At 38.3% G+C, this 13,996-nt stretch overlaps 1 long non-coding RNA gene across 1 annotated transcript in view; it reads left to right on the forward strand.

Annotated features, from left to right (window-relative positions):
* Positions 1–55: 55 nt before the first annotated feature.
* The window catches only part of LOC118249550 (uncharacterized), a 31,232-nt gene continuing 17,291 nt past the window's right edge, over positions 56–13,996 (forward strand). Inside the window, exons 1-2 of the long non-coding RNA XR_004779131.1 lie at positions 56–424; positions 1,328–1,398. This is a non-coding gene — a long non-coding RNA (uncharacterized LOC118249550). The remainder of the gene's footprint in view (positions 425–1,327; positions 1,399–13,996) is intronic.

Consider the following 13,996-nt stretch of genomic DNA (forward strand, 5'->3'; position numbering starts at 1 on the left):
CGCGTGCTGGGCCGTTAGGCGCGGGGAGGCGGCCCGCCGCCATATTGGCCCCGGCGCCATCTTGCGGGAGGGTTGTGGTGCTGATGTCCCGGCAGCGCCGTCACCTCCCGCGGTCGCCCGCCGCCGGCTCTGAGCCTTCTCCCTGCCACACAGGGGTTGTGTGGCCGCCTTTCGTCCCGGCGGCGGCCCGACGCCTGTCACACCGCCCGGCGGTGCCTCATGGGGGGGAAGGGGCAGCCCCCAGCCTGAGACAAAGCTCCCAGGAGCCGTGAGGCGGTTGCCAAGGGAGGAGTCAAAGCTCGCTGGCGGGTCTTGTTTCCTCAAGCACCCAGAAAATAACGTGGGGCATCGCCTGGGGTGAAGGGGGAGTGGGCTCACCACAGAAAGCGCTTTGAAACAGAAATTGCTGCCAGAAACCATTGCAGTAAGTAGTTCAAGGGCAGCAGGGATGTCTCATCCATCTTTATAAAAGATCCTTCTACCCCTTAAATACTTTATTTTACCGAACTTCGCTTTGAGGTGAAAACACATGCAGGATATTACTCAGTGTTTAAAGTCAGCAGGACATGCTCTGTAAATCAAATTGAGATTTTTGAGGTGTTTTATTTGTTGTCGTTAAAAATAAATTTTAGTGATGGAATAAAATCTACTTTAGAGGCAAAAACATCAAGCAGGTATTCCTGTAAGGGCAACTTGCTGTGGGCTACATTATGCTATAGAGGGGTAACTAGAAAAAAAGCAGGAAACTGCCACGTGGTGATAAATTCCTGTCAGCATTTGGTGTTCGATACTATACAAAGACAGAGCTGCCTTGGAACTTTGAAGTACAGTGCAACTTACATGAGGGTTTAGATGTTTTACACTGATAAGGATATTTCTTTATCTTTTAAATCTCTATGCATTTTTTATCTTACATCTCTTATCTCTCTTACTGGCATAACTACATCAAACTCAGTTGTTTGACAAAGAATCTGTACTCTTTCACCTGAAAGTAGGATTTAGAGGCTAAAAAGGTGACAGAGGTCTCTCCCATGATTGAAATGGAAAGGACAGTGGCAAAAATTTATTAAGGAAGAAAATTGTCAGTAAATGTCAGAATTTTATGAAGTAGCTCTATTCTTCAGTCCTTTGGCCTGGGGCCTTTTTAACCAGACGATGTGTAGCTCTTAGTGATGCTCTCAGAAATCCTTACAAGTTTGTAGGAAACCCTTGGGTAGAACATGACTTCATGTGCTTCCTCCTTTCCATACATATATTGCTACCATTAGTGGGCAAATGTTGATATCGCCCTTTAGAGAATACTAATTAATCCTTTTGATTTCTTTAGGTTTCTGTATCTTCAAGATCAGCCATGCTGTTGTGAAAAAGACCAGTTAAAATGGAAAACAGTGAAAAAATGTAAGCACTTCTAGTCTTTTTTTTTTTTTTTTGTAAACAAACCAAGAAAACACTGTAGGCTTAAGTGAATATGACATGTTCCATCTTCTTTTCCCCAAGCCCTAAATATCTTCCAAGTACATTGGACAATTTCAGCCAGAATTGATAAAGGGGCAGAATTCTGACAGGTATGACATCTCTACAAGTTAGCTTAAAATAATTGGGCAAGTTAAGAAAAAGAGAGACGTTAGAAGGAAAAAACAAAAACAGAAACCATAAAGCATATGCAGCCTCTAGCATTCCTGGTGGTAACGGGAATTGTTAAGAACAAGATGGGGATATTGTGGAGAGAAAAGATGACTTGTAAATCTTATAATTAAAGAACTTCGTATGTATTTTGGCACAATCAGAACATTTAACAACGATTAATGGGAAAGAACAAAGAAAATACCTTTGGTATCAGGAAATGCTCCATAGTTAAGTCTCACAGTGTGAATAGTATTTCAGATCTCTGGCCTTTAGTAATCAGGTGCCTAGCTTTGTCTGGGAAAGCCATGAAGATGGTCTGTGGCACCATCTGTGGTGGCGTACGTGTTCTTTATTATCCAAAGTTTTTCTGGAATGAAAACTACATATATATCCCCTTGGAACAGAGGCTTGTTTGGTACTTAATGAAACACAAATTTCAAAAGGTTTAAAACTTACATCTTTCCTTTTCAAGGATCTGTGTCTAAAAGAGCTCTCAGAAGCTACACCTCTTTGTATGTCACAAGACAGTCAATTGAAATAAAGACATTCACCACTATCACAACAGCAGGCAGCTTTACTGATTCAGCACTGTAGAAAGAACGACTAATACACCAAACAGCATAAATACTGAAGTAGCATGTAGAAGCATGCTGATCTTGGTAGTGAGTATAACCAGAGTACAGATCGTGGAGTGGATGTCGCACCTCTCTAATGAGCGTACTGGGTATTTAAAAAGCAAGTGTATGGCTTGCTTTAGGCTAGAGGCTTTCTCCATTGGCCCAGGGATTATGTAATTGTACTGTTCCTGCATATGGTATACATTTTGCATCCACACTGATGTTGATATTGATCAACATTTGCCATATTGTATTTGCTGTTTGGTACAGTATCCCACCTTCAACTGAAAAAGAAGAAAGAAAAGTCCTGTAATTCATTTTAGCGATACAAACAGCTGACTAAGTGAAGCTGACAAATGACACCAACTTCAGATCCCCAAGGTGTTGAAGAAGCAGAAAAACAATTACATTTGTCATTAAATAAATCTTTACTGCCTTCAAAGTGCCCCTGAGGTATTTCATAACAGTGGTTGTATCATAAACTTACCATAGACCAAAGTGTTTGGTGCAGAGGTTTTGCAATCTAGAAGGAACGACTGGGTATCAGCTGCAAATAATTGTCATTACCTTTAGAAGTAAGTTCCACCTGAAAGCCTTGGAAAAGTAGGAGTCCTATTTTTGAAATAAAAAGCAACAAGAAACCCATAACATGTTACCCTTCTTTTGAAAATGTGAGCATGGGTAAGGTTGTTTGTAAGGACATGATAAAAAAACATGCTTCAGAGGCGCTATCGACAGTACCGCAGACTGCTTCAATACTACTCTTTAATAAATCACTATACATTATTGACACTATACAGAGAGTTCCATGCTATGAACTCGATGATCCTCATGGGTTCCTTCCAACTCGGGATATTCTATGATTCTGTAATAAATACAGTATGGCTGAACAGCTGTTCAGCCATAGCTGAACATAGTTAAATAGCGTCCCTCATACAAAAAATAAGCACTTATCAACCAATCGTCACTATACAGCAGCATCAGGGATACTGTGATATTTTCCTGCATCATGTAGAACAAAACTAGTTTGAGACACCTTAGGTACAGGCTGTGAAAGAAAAAGACGGAAGGGAATGTGTAAGGCTTATCTTCGGTTGGAGAAACAAACAAAGCAACAAAAACCAGCAGAAAGCTTGAACTGTATTCACGGTATGTATTTAGGAGAATTAATTGGGGGGGAAATTATAACCTTCTAATAAACATAATTTTGACAACCTGTACAATTGAGAGGACACAGAAATTACCTGTTTCGTACCAAACATGAAGCTACAAGACAGCAAACTAATAATGATAAGTAACAGGTCATATTGTATCTCTCCAGACAACGTAAGACATTTGCCAGTCACAGGGAGGTGGTTATTCCATTCCATTTTGATGATGTAAGAACTCTTGACAGTGAAACATCATTATATTATGTTTTTTTTCTTCATGTTGGAAATACATTTCTATGTATCCTGCTCAATCCCTGAATGAACTTTCTGATACATACATGTTACTACTGGAACTTGCTCTTTGTACCTCTGGATCACTCAGATTTAAACTTATTTGTACCTTTCCAGATATCCAGAAATACCTGATGATAACAATGGTTAAGATAACGGCTTTTTTGATGCTTGAATTACAGGAATCAAGTGCAGAATATAACCTTCTGAGCAGATTAACTATTTTTTTTCTTGCAGAAAAAATGTATTGTAGTTTTTCCTTGGGATGGCATATGTAGTGATGCTTGACATTTCCCCAAACACGTGATATATTCACTATTGTATGTCTATTATATACCGCTATACAAAGTATTTGACAAAAGTGTTTCTGTATAGGCATTACCCCTCAAAAACAAGGAGGGACATCACAGAGTTAAATCAACCTCATTGGGTTTAGCAGATTGCAGATAACAAATTTACGTACTTTTTTAAGTGTCTCAAAGTGAGGAGGAAAAGGCTTTTATGGTCTACTATATTGTGACAAAATAAAACGGGTTGAGGATAGACTTCGGACAAAGTATGAATTAGTGTAGATTCTGTAACATAAATAAGACAAATTTTAATTATTTTGAAGCTAAGATGCACCAGAAACACAGGGACTATCACAAACTATTTATTTAACTGGTAAAGTTCACTGTCTAAAGGAATTGGTAGTGATTCAATAAAATAACTTAAGATCATGCTTTTGGGGAGTTCACAGGAGATAATCTTACCTCTTGTTGAAAGTCGTCGAGATTTACTGATATTGCCAAAGTAGTTGGAGATCCGAGTCTGAGAAAGGTCCCAATGCTAGAATGTTTTATGTAAGGACTGTACTGAATGATTTGTTTGTAGATTTTAATCTGAACATTTACCATTCTGAGTTTTTTTTTTTTTAAAGCAGTCTTAAAGTACAGAGAAAGGGCAGCACAATCTGTCCATCCATTAAATACTGATTTTCTACCACATTTCTTGTCTGTAGCATATGGCTGGGAGACTGGATGCACTTGCAACTATTTCCTGAAATTTAATTTACATGTATTTGACAAGAGGCTGGTCCTTCTGCAGTTCAAGTTTGACTCTGTGTACTGGAGGGCTGAGTCCTAGAATATTTCACAGAGCTTGACACAGCTGTTTCAATTGTTATTATTACATGCAGAGGTTTGGCCCAGTGAATCTATTTGGGATTCCTGATTCAGCATATTTTTGTACCTTGCATGTTCATGCCACTTACATCTCCATTTCAAGAATAAAGGTTCTTGCATTTTGAAGGACACGCAGGTGTAATTCCCAGCACTGTGCAGCACAGCGTAGAGATTCAGAGATTTAACTCGCTGTGGCCCATGCAGGCTGCAACTTATAGGAAGAACAGGGAACATCCTCTGAACTTCTGCGTGCAGTAACAGCCCCAAGGAGTGCTTCCTTCAGTGGAGGGGACAAAGGAGAAAGACTTAGAGGCTCTAGTCAATATGCATTTGCTCAGACAGTAGAAATTACATACAAAGGGAATACTTGCCCATACTCTTTGGGGTGATCCAGAGCCTCTGACACTTGCAAGGCTTGTTGGTGTGCCCTCTGGACAGACGAGCAGTCTGCCTTCCACCCCAACCACATCTCTACATGAGCCACAGCCAGTGTAGTGGTTAAGCAGTGGCACACCTGAGCCACTGACAGCCTCTTACCCTCACAGAGCAAGGTAATTTGCAACAGTCCAATAGATCTCACCCTGTAAAATTCATAGCAGCTGTGCCCCAGATGGATCCTCACAAGGCTTTCTGCCTTAGCGGAGGTTAGAGTCTACCACAGAAGTGCTTGCTTGATGAAGCATGGGATTAATGCCTCATTTTCCTGAAAGGATTCTTCAAGTGGAGGAAGTCAAAGTCATCACTGTGCAAAAAACAAGTCTCAGTGTAAAGCAAAGTGGTGACAACAAGCTGAACTGCTGACTTGTTATGCCACAGGAGGAGGCAAAGCTCCTACTGTTCTGTGCTGACAAGTAAGGCTAGGTCATGATGTCCCCTGCAGGAATTCCAGGCTAATTCACAAGAGCTAACGGGAGCAGTGTAGCCCAATTTTGTTACATATGAATGGAGACATACATGTGATATCATGGGGATTATGAGTCATTTTTGGCCATGTGGAAAAAGACATCGCCATTTTCAAGAGTTCAGCTGATAAGAATTTTGTATAACTGGTGTATGTTATAAAAGCAAAAGAGAATCCAGAAGTAAACAGACTGGACGGGGAATTAGAGGCCACTTTAAGAGTCGTGCTCCATCGAATGGTTTTAGAAATAGTTGGGTTTAAATTTCCACATTTTAAATACTATCTCAGTGTGATTTAGATTGAAAACACAAACATGTATCTCTGGTAATTATTTTATTGTAGACAATCTAGGCTATTTCCTGAACCGAAACACTACTAATTGAAGCACTATCTTATTTTCTTTAAAATTACTTTCGAATTTGATGCTTATGTTGATCTAGAGAATCCACAGACTGTCCTATATAATGATTAATTCCACTTTTGAAGATACAAAGTAACAGTATGCAACAGCATATAACAGCAGCAATCAGTATGAGTATTACCTCGCAGCAATCAAGCCGCAACATAATGCCCTGCCATTCTGTGGGGTTTATGGGGTACTGGACTATTGCAGAACAGTGTAACTGTAGTAGGAAAAAAAAGTTATCTTTAAGTTTAAACTGTTGTTAGCAATGAATACTGTTTTCAATAGGTATTGTAATTTGAGGTCATAACATTTTAAGAATTAAAACCAACTATACTGTATCAATCTTTTATTACTTGTATAGTTTATATAAGAAATCTAAAATAGGAGAAAGCACTGAAACCACCTTCAGTCATTGAGCCCTACAAAATAAACTGATATTCGGCAGCCTTTCCAGGATGCCACGGCTGGTAACTTTTGTTTGGCTTTGTTCCCCCAAGTCTGAGGTGGCTCTGACTGGCAACAGCTTGGGCAGTGGCAATGCCAGGAGGGGACAAGATGCAGTTGGCTGGCAGTAACTGAAAAGCAGCTGGAGACAGTTGCTCCGCATCGATGCCTCTCCGTCAACAGTGATGTTCTTGGGTCTGCTCCTCAGTCTCTCAGCACCATTCAAAGCCACGTGCTTTCCTAGACACCTGTGCTACAGGTTACTGACTAATATCAAACCGTGGGACGTGTACTGCTCGGAGGATTTGTTAGTACTGTTCAGAGTATGCCTGGGGCAGTCTGGGAGATGTGTTGCTATAAAAGCCCATTAATGATTATCCTCTAAAGGAGCAGCAAATTGCATGGCAGGGTAAAGGCCTTCCTCGTGGATTACCACATGCAGCTCCCGGAGACTAGATGCACTGAATCACGTGATGTATTTTATATTGCTAGCGAATTATTGTAGCCCACGGATAGCAGCATTTTTCTGCCTTCTAGGAGATGCCAGTTATCTGGAAGATTGTTTTAATAGACACTTTTTGCTATTGCATTTACTAGAGAAGGAAAAGAAGCAAATGTGAACATTCAGAGAGTTTTCTTCCTTTTCTTCAGATTATAAAAACAGGAATTCTCCCTAGTATTGTTGTGCACTCAAATGTCACGTACATAGTAAAGCAGACAAGAGCCAAGGTTGTTTTTGTCTTGAGGAAAATCTGTAAACACTGAGCTGAAGCAAATATAAACAGGACTTTCTCTACTGGATGGGAATTAAGTCACAGTAAAAGACTCCCATAACCCTCCTCTGCCAGACAAAGCTGGTAGAAAAACAAGGCACTGTACAAGTGTTCACAATCTGTGTTTTCAGTCCGAAGATGAAGTTTAGAATTTTCCAATGGCTTTTCGACTTGTTTTACTGATTATAGGGTACACAATATAAACATAGTATACAGAATCTAAAGAATAATATATTTTTTAGAGTAACTTCTTTCTATTTTCACATCTTTGCTGAGGTTCTTCACAGTCGCAGAAATGCTGCAAGACTAGCCTAGCTTTAGAACCATTTTTTTAATTGTTGTTGTTTCCCTAAAATGTAAAGCCACGTAATGGTTTTAAATGGTAAATAATAAGTTCTTCTACATTTATGTAACGTTATATGCTGTATTATGAAGGGGGGCCTTAACTTTGCTTTAAGTTTTATCGTATAGGCTCTTCAGGCCTTAATTTTCAATCTTTAGTTACCTCAGTATGACTTTGTCTGGGTATGTATTGGAAAAACAACTTCTTTTTTCCCCCCTGAAACCATTTTACAAGAAGATTCACATGAAAAATGCAGAAAAGAAAAATTAGACGACTAAGTGCAAAATAGAAGTATAAAATTTATTTAAAACCACCCACAAAGTTCTGTGTAATCAGGAATGATACAATTTGTAATAGTCTTTTTAAAAACTCATGACAAGATTTAAAATATATTTTCAATTACAGTATTCATTTAGCCTTATTCAGTTAGGACAATAAAAAAATGAAAGTTTACGTTCTAAACAGATGAGACACACAAGAAAAATAGAACAGAACAGACAATTTCCACAACAACAATTTTTACATGTATGTTTCAATACTAGTATCAACATTTCAATGCATCTTGCTACATAAACATGAAATCATGTACAACAACTGCTTGCACCAAAAAACATAGCTTAATTAGATCTTTCAAGTAACATGCAGTCACAACTCACAAGTCTTCAAGTACTGCTGGTAAGGGTTCCCTTGTCTGCAAAGAAGATTTTAAGATTCAGTTTCTCAGCTAGTCCAACTCCTCATAGCTCCACCAATCTCATGAAGCTATGCTCAGTTATACTAGGAAAGAATCAGGCCCCAAATATTTTTTGAGAAAAGAAGTAATTTTTATACTTTCTCCTGTAAATACTGTGACATAATGAAGTGCTTTTTCTTTCCGATTTTTTTCTCCCTGTACATCATCTTTTGTTTTTTTTTTTTTTAAAGTTATGTTTCAGATCTAAATACAGTAGGTTGGTAACTGGAAATAATCCAAAACCTCAACGTTGAAAAATAAATATCAAATGCATCCCAAAGAAAGAAAGATAAACAAGGAAAGAGATAGGAGGAAAGAGAAGCAAAGAAAGAAAATAGCCTTTTTTTGGCATACTATCTTTTTTTAAAGTAGGAAAGAATTCATTAGCCGTATCATTTTAGTACAGCATGTCCTTAAAATTTTATGTTTTTACGATAGCAAATTTTGAACAGCATTTATGACCTGGTACAATACTGTCACATTATGAGGAGCTGTCTCTTTTAAACTGAGCAAATTATTTTAGAATAATTAATTGTTAAAGACTGAAATGTCTTAAGTTTTTGTGTTGGTTAGAACTGGATTTCTTTTAGTTGTATTGGGATATTGGATTTGCTTTTCTTGCCTTCAGTTATTTTTAATTTTGAGGACAAGAGATTCATGAAGTTTAGACACTGCCTTTTGCATTGCATGGATTACAGTCTGGCATTCACAAAGCTCGTATGAAACCAGTTCTCCTTACGTTCTGCAGTATCATTGCACTTCAGAAATTTAAGAATGAAAATACAACAATTTTTTCCTCAAATCTTTTTGAAAGACAAACATTTAACTGCAATGTTGTGAGGGTATGGGGGGCGGCACTTGATGTTTACAAAAAGCTTCCATAGGCAGCGAGGGAAGCTTTGCATGACTCAAGCATGCAGGGCAGTGCCAGCAGTTTCACTGCTGAGTATCACCACGGTCAGGGCGGTCAGAAAATGTTGGCTTTTAGCTTTGTCTCTCAAAACCTACCCCAGTGTGGCAATGCTGAATGGAGTTCAGTAGATTCTCACAACCCCATTTTATGCAATCAAGTAAAAGGGTTCAAGTAATGATAAAAGCAAGGAAATATTTTAAGAAAAACCACCTATGTTTAGAAACAGCGTTACTGACAACTCCATGAGATTTCTGGCCAGGTCATTATCTTGAGGTACAAATCTACCACATTCTCCTTGTAGACAAGGTTGGGAAAAGGACAGCCAATAGAAATGAATACTTAAAGCCGGTTACAAAACAAGGTGGAGGAATTTCTTTTCAATGTGTATTTCTAAGCTAAGAACAATCTAGGTGTTACTGGCCAGTATGCGCAAAATAGGGTTATCATTGTACACATCAGTCCTTTGGTAAGAATTGTAATTTATACTAATGATCTTTCATACCGTTATCAGTATAATGGGATGCTCCAAACGATGTAAGCTCAGTGGGCATCCATTTACAGCCCCTTTATCCTTCTAATGGGATGCAAAGGACATCAGTATAAATGAGAATCAGGGCCTTCATTCTTACTTTAAGAAGATTCCCAAACCCTAGACCCTTTTCCATTACAATATAATAAAAATACAGACATACATGTAAAATATTGATCAGATCACAAAACTTTCCACAACAGCATTAAAATGTTCTGTCGCAACAACTGCAATACCGAACATCAAACTAGCAGTTCCCTTGCTCCACTGCAACAGCACTTCTTTGGAATACAGTTCATCTGCTGTAACTGGTAACTCTCTGTAGGTTAGCTGACAAATCTCTCCTCCTTCTTACACATGTAGTTTTTTGAGGTCTACAACCTGTGTCCTCTCATTTTATGAGGAAAGCTGGTAGGGTGTGCAAAGTGTTAAAAACAGCACTGTCACACCAAACAGAGCAAGTCACCTTCACGTAAGTTATTTAGCACCCCAGTCTTGCATTCACTGCAAGTACACTGTTGGAAGATTCTAGCATTTTAATATAACTACGTGTGGAAAATGGCATATATAATGGTCCAGTAGAAAAGAGAAGTTGCTGTTGTAGAAGAATTCAGGATACAGCATCAAGAAGCATCTTATATCTTTAAAAGCTGAAGTTACAAGTATGTGGTTAAGCACTGTAAACAATGTTGGGGTGAACTGGGGAACTGGATTGGAAAAAGGATCCTAAAGTCTTTGCGTCTCAGAAAGAGAAAAAACAATGCCAACGCTCCTGTACCCTTTTATAAAAGGCAATTACTATTATTTTCTGCTCAAGCTTAATCAGTTCCACTTGCTGCTACAGAGGAAGAACCCAAAAAATCCATTGTTCCTCTCTTTTTTTCCAAGCAGTCCTGTCAGTTAAGGCATGAACTTACACAACACTAAGGTTTCTCACAAGGATGAGAACTGATCTCTGCACGGGAATATAACCAGAAGATGTAAAGAAATACTCCTGCTCTTGTAATTATGCAGGGTCTGCAGCATCTGTCATGTCAAAATCTGAGCAGAGCTGGTAGAGTAACTCAAAAGAAAAGAAGGCACTCCACAGAGATGCTAGCAACAGGAGTCTTCAACTGTGAGCAAAGGGTCTTTTGTTCAGCTACTTGCAGACAGAAGAACAGAGTGTAACAACTACAGCAAGAGATCTGAGAGTTAACTGGAAAAAAATATTTTAAAAAGTAAGAAAATACTGATGAAGAAAGATAATGAAATGTCCTTTCTTGAAATGAAAAAATATCCAATATTATGGGTTCCATATGAGAGAACATGAATTCAAAAAAAAAAGAGAGAGAAAGAAAGACTGAAAAAATGAGAACTGCCTTATATAGAATAAGAGGTGACAAAGAAACAGATTTTGGGACAGTCACAAAGAGAATAAATTCATATGATATTCCTGAGATGATGAAGACTGGCTGATCTACATAGAAAGTAGCGACAGCTGTGGGGCGTGTTCACGAGCAGGCTGACATCTCTACTCCTACTGCTGAGCACTGAAGTAGATCTGCAGAGAGACAGGAAGAACTTCTGGAGCAGTTGTAAGTGTTTAAAGCATTCAGCAGAAGGTGAGAATGCGATCTAGTGCCGAGTGTGAAAACAGCTAACCACAACAGATGATCCACAAGGAGACTAAGGAATGAGAAAGCTGCCTGTAGTATTTGGTGTCATCTGTACAGAGCAGAAAGCAACACCTACTCATCGACACTAGTCAAATCTAATGTTCTTCAGAGAGATAACACAGCAGCATGTTGAGAATTAAGTTGTCTTAATTTAGGAAGCAAGTATGTAAAGGACAATATTAAGCAAAAAATTTAGCTCACTCCTCTTTTTTGACATGACCAAAAATGTTTTAACAGGGCAATAATAAAATAACTATTAAATCAATTTTCAAACACTTTAGAAAAAATAAGTGACCTATATGCATACTGGTGCTTGCCTGATCAGATACTATGATTAGAACTCCTTGCTCGCTGAAAAAAAACTCAAGTATAAATCTCTACATTTTTTGCAGCAACATACTGAAGCACCATTTACACAGCTTGTGAAAACTAAGTATCAGGGAAGTCCAGAAGAAACTAGAGCCAGTTTCTGTACTGTTCTACTGAGTAGCCACATCCTCAGGACTTTTGACACTGGCCACTCTATTTAATTAAAGAAGGACAAAAATGTATCATGGACTTTAAAAAGTTTTTGTGTTTAAAATTACATACACCAAAAAGTGTCAGTATAAAGAAGCACCCTAGCAACCACAACACATGTACATGAGAAGGCTGTTTCTGAAGTCCATTGTACCTTTCACAGCTTTGCCTGTGACTGTCTACACATATTAAAGAGAGTGACCAACTCTCTCACTCTCTTCTTTGTTTGTTTTGTTGTTCCTTAAAAAAGCGAATATACTTAGGCAGAGAACAAGGGAAAGATTACTGTCCCCAGAGGAACTGTGGAAACAGCTGAATTTGTACGTGTATCCACAGCTGTATGACACAATGGCACATCCTTACTGGTTTGAAACAATGCTGTAACGCAGACATTGCAGTGCAGTACTGTGGTGTCACAATCATCAATGGAAACTTTCTCTGCAATTTAATTTTACGGAAAGATATTTCTCTGCACTTTCTCCTGAAAGTCAGATCACCACCTGATGAAAGTAAGAAAGCCAGACTGTATTTCTACATGTGATTGGACTGTTCCTTGTCTCTAACTAATTATTTAAGATCAGATGACAGAAAGTTTCATGAGGCACGGCTGGACAGATGCTTTTCACACATGAGAAATACAACACCAACAATTTTATGGAAGATACGTCACAAAGACCTTACTTTGTATACAACTGCTCTTACGTACAGAAAGTGTGAAGTAGACATGCAATTTAGCTTTTTGTAATATCTGAAGATATGGTTATTTCCTATAGGTTAGAAATAAGGAGACATTTCTTCTCAGAAAGAGTAGTCAGGCATTGGAACAGGTTGCTCAGGAAGTGGTGGTGTCACCATCCCTGGGAGTGTTCAAGGAAAGGTTGGACCTGGTGCTTACGGACATGGTTTTGTGGGTAATACTGGTGGTAGGGGGATGGTTGGACCAGATGATCTTAAAGGTCTTTTACAACCTTAATGATTCTATGAACTTCTATGAACTAAAAGTTACAGGATTTCCATGGGAAAAAAAAGGGCATAATCATATAGTTATAAATTATAAAGCTGATGACTGATTGATAAATGAGCTAATTTCACAGAGAGAAATTTCATAGGAAGTGAAAGGGCGAGATTCAACCTTACATTTTAAATATAAAGTCATGAAGATGCAGTTTGTTAGCATGTTTCAATTAAAAGCTGTCATTGAACAACCTATCAAATAAGAAAAAAAATCACAAAAAAACCCCTGTCGACATAAGCCTGAATCAGGTCTGAAGGAGACCTGCTTGTATGCCTGAAACTTGACGTGAAGGTATTATGTCTCTCTACACACCACTAATCACTTCTTGTGCTACAAACAATAAAACCTCTGCACTTAACCAAAAGTACATTGATCCCAAATCTTTCTGTGTATGTCCTTGCAAGACTATTAATTGTGGTATTGTTGCAAGGGTCTGAGTCAGCATGGGCTTTGGTCAACTGTATCTATAACCATCCAGTTAAATATGAAAATTGCATAAAAGCTTGATAAATGAGCACATTGCAGTCAACAGGGCTGCAGCAATGTAAACAGGACCCAAATTTAACCCACCAAATTTAGTGTAATACTGCTATGATATTAAAAACATCTTTAAAAAAAAACACAAATGGTTGTATGTTACAAATAATCTTTAGTACTAACGAATGTGTCATTTACCCATGCTTACAATGAAGCGTTGCTTAAGATACTATGATTATTTCCTGTTATAAGTGTAGAGAGGTGCTGTCAGGTAAGATAAAGACTTTTAACAGCAGTTATTCCTAAGTAAAAGAGTTAGCTTAGAAAGTTCTTACAAAAACCAGAACTGCATACAACTGTTAGAGCTAGAAGGTCACAAGTATTTGTAAGTTCTTTCAAAGCTTTTTGGATCTTGTGACTAAAATATTTATAGAAAC

The sequence above is a fragment of the Cygnus atratus genome, chromosome 7, assembly GCF_013377495.2.
Source record: "Cygnus atratus isolate AKBS03 ecotype Queensland, Australia chromosome 7, CAtr_DNAZoo_HiC_assembly, whole genome shotgun sequence".
Classification (NCBI taxonomy): domain Eukaryota; kingdom Metazoa; phylum Chordata; class Aves; order Anseriformes; family Anatidae; genus Cygnus; species Cygnus atratus.